This window comes from Vulpes vulpes, chromosome 4 (assembly GCF_048418805.1).
Source record: "Vulpes vulpes isolate BD-2025 chromosome 4, VulVul3, whole genome shotgun sequence".
NCBI classification, from domain to species: Eukaryota; Metazoa; Chordata; class Mammalia; order Carnivora; family Canidae; genus Vulpes; species Vulpes vulpes.
The window spans coordinates 118,719,535-118,725,534 of NC_132783.1; the positions used below are offsets into that span (position 1 = coordinate 118,719,535).

The 6,000-nt window shown below is 46.9% G+C and overlaps 1 long non-coding RNA gene across 1 annotated transcript in view; it reads left to right on the top strand.

The window, feature by feature from the left end:
• LOC140598672 (uncharacterized) overlaps positions 1-5,430 on the top strand; it is a 62,409-nt gene extending 56,979 nt beyond the window's left edge. The window contains exon 3 of the long non-coding RNA XR_012001246.1: positions 129-5,430. This is a non-coding gene — a long non-coding RNA (uncharacterized lncRNA). The remainder of the gene's footprint in view (positions 1-128) is intronic.
• Positions 5,431-6,000: the final 570 nt, after the last annotated feature.

A 6,000-nucleotide genomic window follows, 5' to 3' on the forward strand; every position in this document is an offset into this window, starting at 1 on the left:
AAAATAGCAAATCACAAGCACGTAATTAAATAAGTGAACATTGAAATCCTTCCAATGAAATGTGTTATTTAAGTCATTGGAAACAGGAAATTGGGATTTACATGCTACTTCCCATTGCTGTGTTTCAGGGACTTCAGACATCGGCTTCCAGGGGTCCCGCAGGCCTGCCCATCCCTGTCCCATTCAGTCCTGCAGGCCTCCTGAGGGACAAGAGCTGGCTCAAGATAACCTCATGAGTACCTCTTCTCCACAGTCCTTCTTCTTGGAATACCACTTCCAGGGCCAGTGCTCTCAGCTTGAGTGGTTTAAAGCATTTACAAATGCGCTGCCAAACATCGATGTGTGTAAAATTTATTTTTGTTTCAGCTGCACATCACACCATGCAATGATGCCTACTGGGGAGAATACTGAGCTAAGTGGATGACGTGATATCCTGCAGAGTGGGGTCAGCTGGCTTCAGAGAGGTGTGGTGTAATGCCAAGGCATTCCAAGGAAGACTTTTCTGGAAGGTGTGACAGCTTGGTTTTGGGAGTTAGAAAGCTTGATCAGGGCAGAGCCAAGTTCAAGTCAATCTTTAGCTGAGGACTGAGGGGCAGAGTGAACCACGCAATCTGACTGTCCTACAGAGAGACCTTGCTAGAAATTAGTTGTGTCCATACACATTGCCCATATTACTGATTTTAAGTGTGTTGCCCTAAATTACAGAATTTTTTTTAAAGGGGTGGGGAGAGAGTAGAGGCAGAGGGAGAGAGAGAATCCCAAGCAGACTCCACCCCCAGCCTGACATTGCGCTCAATCTCATGACCCTGAGATCATGACCTGAGCTGAAACCAAGAGTCGGACCCCCAACCGACTGAGCTAACCAGGTGCCCCACAAATTCCAGAATTTCAAATTGTACTGTGAACAAAGAAAGTCAGAGAGCCGTTATCCTAAGCATGCCATGGGAAAAGTGCTGACATAATTTTGTGCAATACTGGGTTGAGCAGAATTCAACCTTAATTCCTCACTGCAGGATTTCTCAGCACCTTTAATGCACTAATGCATATGATGGCCCCTCCAGAGCAGGTTCAGACACACACAGCATGTGTCCATATTTCTTGTTCACACAAAGCAAAGTTTTTCTCTCCAAGAATATGCAGGGACTAGTGTTCTGAGGGAACACTTCAGCAGGTACTGTGTCAGAGGATTCCATCCTCTCTCTTATTGTCTAAGGGCAAAGGCTGTTATGCAAGGAGTGAATCCAAAGACTGACCCTTCACGGTCCCTGATACACAACTCAGCCACTCACCTGGACACCTTACTCCCTTAAAGCACTTTCTGAACACATCTGAGAAGATTCAACAGGCAAGAGATGGAGCCCTTCCTCATGCAAGATTGATCTCATATATTCTACTGTTAGGGTGAGAGCATCTTTTGGGGGCCTGGCCTCCTTAGCCAGATACTGTGAATCCCTTTTGCTTATAAGGCAGTTTTCAAACTGTAGCTGCCAGGCTGTGCCTGCGCTGTACACACCGTGTGTTGAGACCAATTTCTCTCCATTTCACCACACAGTACGGAAAGCTTTCATGTTTTGGCCTGATTGCTACAGGCTGGAGCTAAGCCTTCAGCCAGCATTGTCAATAGCCTGAGCAAGTTAATACTTGGAATGTCTCTTCAGTTTTTTGGATTTCTTTTTTCTCATTGGTAAAATGAGGGGGAAAGACTTAGGTGCAACAAACGCTCACAAGCATTCACAGAGTGGACTCTGAATGAGATCGTGTTTCGGCAATGCACCAGTGGATAAAATAGGGTTTTTTGATAGATGCATGACCATAAATTATAGCACAGCATGCTATCTGTGAAAAGGGCTACAGAGACAGAGAGGAGGAAATCATAAATTCTTTCTGGAGGATCTTTAAGATTCTTTTGAGCTCTGGTATTTTTAGACACTGTGCCTTTAGGGTCTGGTCTTCTTGTTGCAGTTGGCCTTCTGAATCTCAAAACAGCAGAGAAGGTCCAGCATCACTGTCATTGGGTGCTAGATGATGTCAGCTGATCTCCTCTGGACTAAACTTCCTCTGGCATAGACCTCTGCTTAGCCCAGCCCAGGAGGACTGCCCTGCCCTACTCCTCCAAGTGGGGTGGGTATTCCTTAGATTTTTGGCTTGAGAAAAGTTTGAACTGTGTGCTTGTCATTCCTTCTCTTGAGCCAGCCTCCAAGGATGAGAGGATGTGGATGGGTCCCTGCATGGAACCCTTCAGCTCCATAGTGCTTCTCAATGACCTAGAGGAAATAGCCCCAGGTTTCTACTCAGCATCCTCAACCCTCCCATCTGGCTGCAGGCACACATCTCTCTTTATCACCTACCCGTTCTTACCTTCTGAGATTTAAAGAATCACCTTCCCTTCTGTTCTCATTTCTCCCCTTCTTTTCCTTTTTCCTCATTCTTCTCTCTTTCCACATTCCACATACTACTTGCTGAGGATGATTTCAGCAATTGTGAAATTATCAATACGAATGAGTTGCTGGTTATAGTTTCACACAGAAGAATCAGGGTCTGACCAACCCCAAGGGATCCAGGGTGTGAAGAAAAGCTTTGGTTCTGAGAACTTTCAGGCCTTACTAGTATACTCTGGAGAGCTATGTCTCCCTCCCTCAGCAAAAAAAATTCCTATTCCACCAGGGACAAAATACCCGGAAGCAGCATTGTTAGTAGCTGTAGCCACAGGCCACCCACCCTCTGGCCTTCCTCACCTTCACATCCCCGGGGACACTACAGAAAACAAAGAGCTATGACTGGAGAGAGCACAGGGTGTTGGCACAAGGAAGCCTGGAAATCTGGGATGCAGAGTCCGGGAATAGGAGCCCCCCCCCCCCCCCCCCCCCCCGCAACGCCTATTCCTCCGGGCTTTGCCAACTGGGATGCCTTTCGCTGGGTCCAATTAGGAGCAACTGCCTCCTGTCACTTCGGGGTGCAGTCAGAAATCAGGTCCCCCAACCTGAGCTCACCACACTCCTCCACCTCTCCTGACCAGGAAACCACCTCCTGCCCCCTTTGCCACTCACCATTTTCTCAGAACTCAGGATTGGCGACCACTGACCACCATCTCCTTCTTTCTCTCCTGCTCTCTTGCTCCCTCCGTCCCTCTCTCCCTCCCTCCTTCCCTTCACCCTTCCCTCCCTAAATGTATCCCTTTCACTGGATTGACCTTATTCTTATTCTTCCCTTGTCCCTCCCTGGACCTTCCTTCAAGGTTTCTGCAGCACACCCACCCCTTTTTCTTTTCTTCTCTGGCTCCTTCTCTAAGTACAATAGATACAAGACACTAAAAAAAATGTCCAGTGTCCCATTATATGGCCATATCATAATTTATTTAACTAATCTTCTTTGTGTGGATACTGAGATTGTTTCTATGTATGTATGCATTTGCATATTCGTTTATTCATACATGCATTTATTTTTATTACAAACAGTGCTCTGATGAATTACTTTTATATACATCTTTGCATACGTTTGCTCAGAGTACTGACCACTGCCAAACACTCCTTTTTTTTTTTTTTTTTTTGATACTCTTGTATCTCGAGTTGTGGCCTTGGTTCTCTTCTGCAAATCCCTCTTTTTTTCTGACCATGCAATGCACGTTCACTCCTTCTTGCTTCTGTCTGGAGTCTCTCCTCCTGAAATGGCCACTTTGTACTCAGCCGTCTTGGCCAAGTCTTGTGTAGAAGTGTCCCTGATTCCCTAGACCAGCCTTCCCTAATGGCCTCCATTTATGGAGCACTTACCGTGTGTGAGGCCGTGCGCTGGAGCAGGCGCTATGTTATTCCATGGAAGAGTGGTGTGGTGCAGAGACTATATTGCTGTCAACATTTAAAAGTGATAATAATTGAAGCTCGGGAAGTTGAGGAACCTGTCCAGGTCACCCGCCTCCCCTTGTATGTGGAGGGGGAAGGATTCAATCTCAGGTCTCCCCTACTCTATAATCCATGAATTCACATAACCACCATGTCCCACTGCTCCTGGGACCCCACACCTACCCATCCTGTGGCACCTACCATATTGAGTGGTCACAAGGCAGCATCTAGTCTGTTCCCTTCACTAGGCTGGGAACTCCCGGGGGAAGACCCTGTGTCCCTTCTTTCTGCATAATCCATATTAAGTATAGAAGCTGCCCTGTCGAAGCCGCTGGTAGGGATCTGAATGAAGGAACCCGTGTTTGCTGAATGACGAGCCCCAGCATTCTTGGGACCAGGTTGAGAGCCAAACTGTGGTACTTAAGAACACATGCTCAGCTTGAAGTTTATTTTCTGCTAATTCATGAAAGTAACATACTGTCCACTGAGGGCCCTCATTAACTAAATTACCAGAAACTCTTTAGATTGGCAGGCGGTAGGACATAATGATTTAAGAAACAGCCTCTGAAATAAGATGTTCTGATCCCAGCTCTGCCATTCAGTAGGCCAATTTCTCACTTTCCCTAATCCTCAGTTACTCAGCCAGGAAAGTGGAACTAACGAGATGGTTACTGCGCACAGGGTGATGGTGAGGATGGGATGCAGGAGTTGATGTGAAGCACTTAGCTCGGTACCCGGCACACAGAAGGTACTCAGTATGTGTTAGTCGCACCATTAGCCTCTCACAGTCTTTGTTCAAAGAGACATGGAGCCAGCATTTTCCATTTCCCTTAACACTCTCCAAAGCTTTGACCAGGATTGTTTTTTATTGTAAATTTCCATAAAAATTATTATCTTTCTTATCCTTGCTTGTTAAACAAACATGAATTGAGTGCCTTCTGTTTACCAGACCTCTTCATAGTCGGACTGTCACCTGACCGAGAGAGTCTACACTGGGGAGGATAAGCATTGCCTAGGCTAGCAACTACAGGAAGGTAAAGTTTTCCTGCTTTTTGCTGTTAAGAACATTCCTTGGTTCTCTTGAAAACACACATCTCTTTTTCTTTTCAAACTTCAAGGATTTGGTTTAAAACATGAACGTCTGAAGCTTTTGAATGTTGGTGTGTGAAGGAATATATGGTTTCAAGAGTGATTCGTGGAAGTGCCTATGCTATTTTTGTTCTTTGAGACAAAAAGCTTTCCTCTATCAGCTATTCCTGAAGGTGACTTTAGGAACCAGAATTTATTTTGTGATTCTGTGCATGGTTCCTACCCACATCCAAGAATTCGTTTCTTAGAGAGTTGTTATTTTGTTTGTGGGTAACTGAATCACCTCTCCAAGGACTATATTTGGAAGGGACCCCACTCCTGGCAACCAAAACCCAAACAGAAAAGTCCCACAAACCCGGAGCTCAAATCCCAAAAAAAGCCAACGACTCCTATAAGCAAGCTTTCCAGACTTTACCTATACATGGGTTATTCAATTCCAGAAGTGTACGTTCTCAGAGAACCATGCCTGCCATTTTAATAAAATTGCCTCACAAGGAAAAAGAAATTCCTCAGTAATGCCACTCAGCTCCAAGACTTAGGGTTGTCTCACCTTGCAACTAATTTACATGGCTCCTATTGTGAACTAAAGTGTCCCTTCTCCAGGTGACTTCTCTGTTCAGGAAATCCAGCTCCAGGGACGCGATGCAGGCACAGCTGAAGGGGAACAGCTCCTTCTCCTTTTGGTGCTTGTCTGAGGTAGGCGTGGCTCCGGGTTATGCAAGCACCTGGTGGCAGCAGCAGTACGGGGCTGGGCTACCTGCACTGTCAGGTGACAGGCCCCCTGGGCTGCCAAGTGCTCCCAGCAGCTTGGTCTGCTGGGCGCTTCTGCCTGCTCCCTGCTGCCCTGGAGCTCCGGCTTCTCTGTCAAGGTGCTTTGTCATCTGAACTGCTCAGGCCAACGGGGGAAGTCAGGGGAGATGGTGGGCCAAATGGCCAGCCCTCTCGCCGTGACCCCACCGAGTGACCTTGGACAAGCCCCTTCTCCCTCTGGGCCTCTGTTCCCCCCCAGTCGAGAGGTAAGGAGTTTCACCAGAGCATTCCTGAGCTGTTGCCCAGCTCGGATATCCTGGGGTTC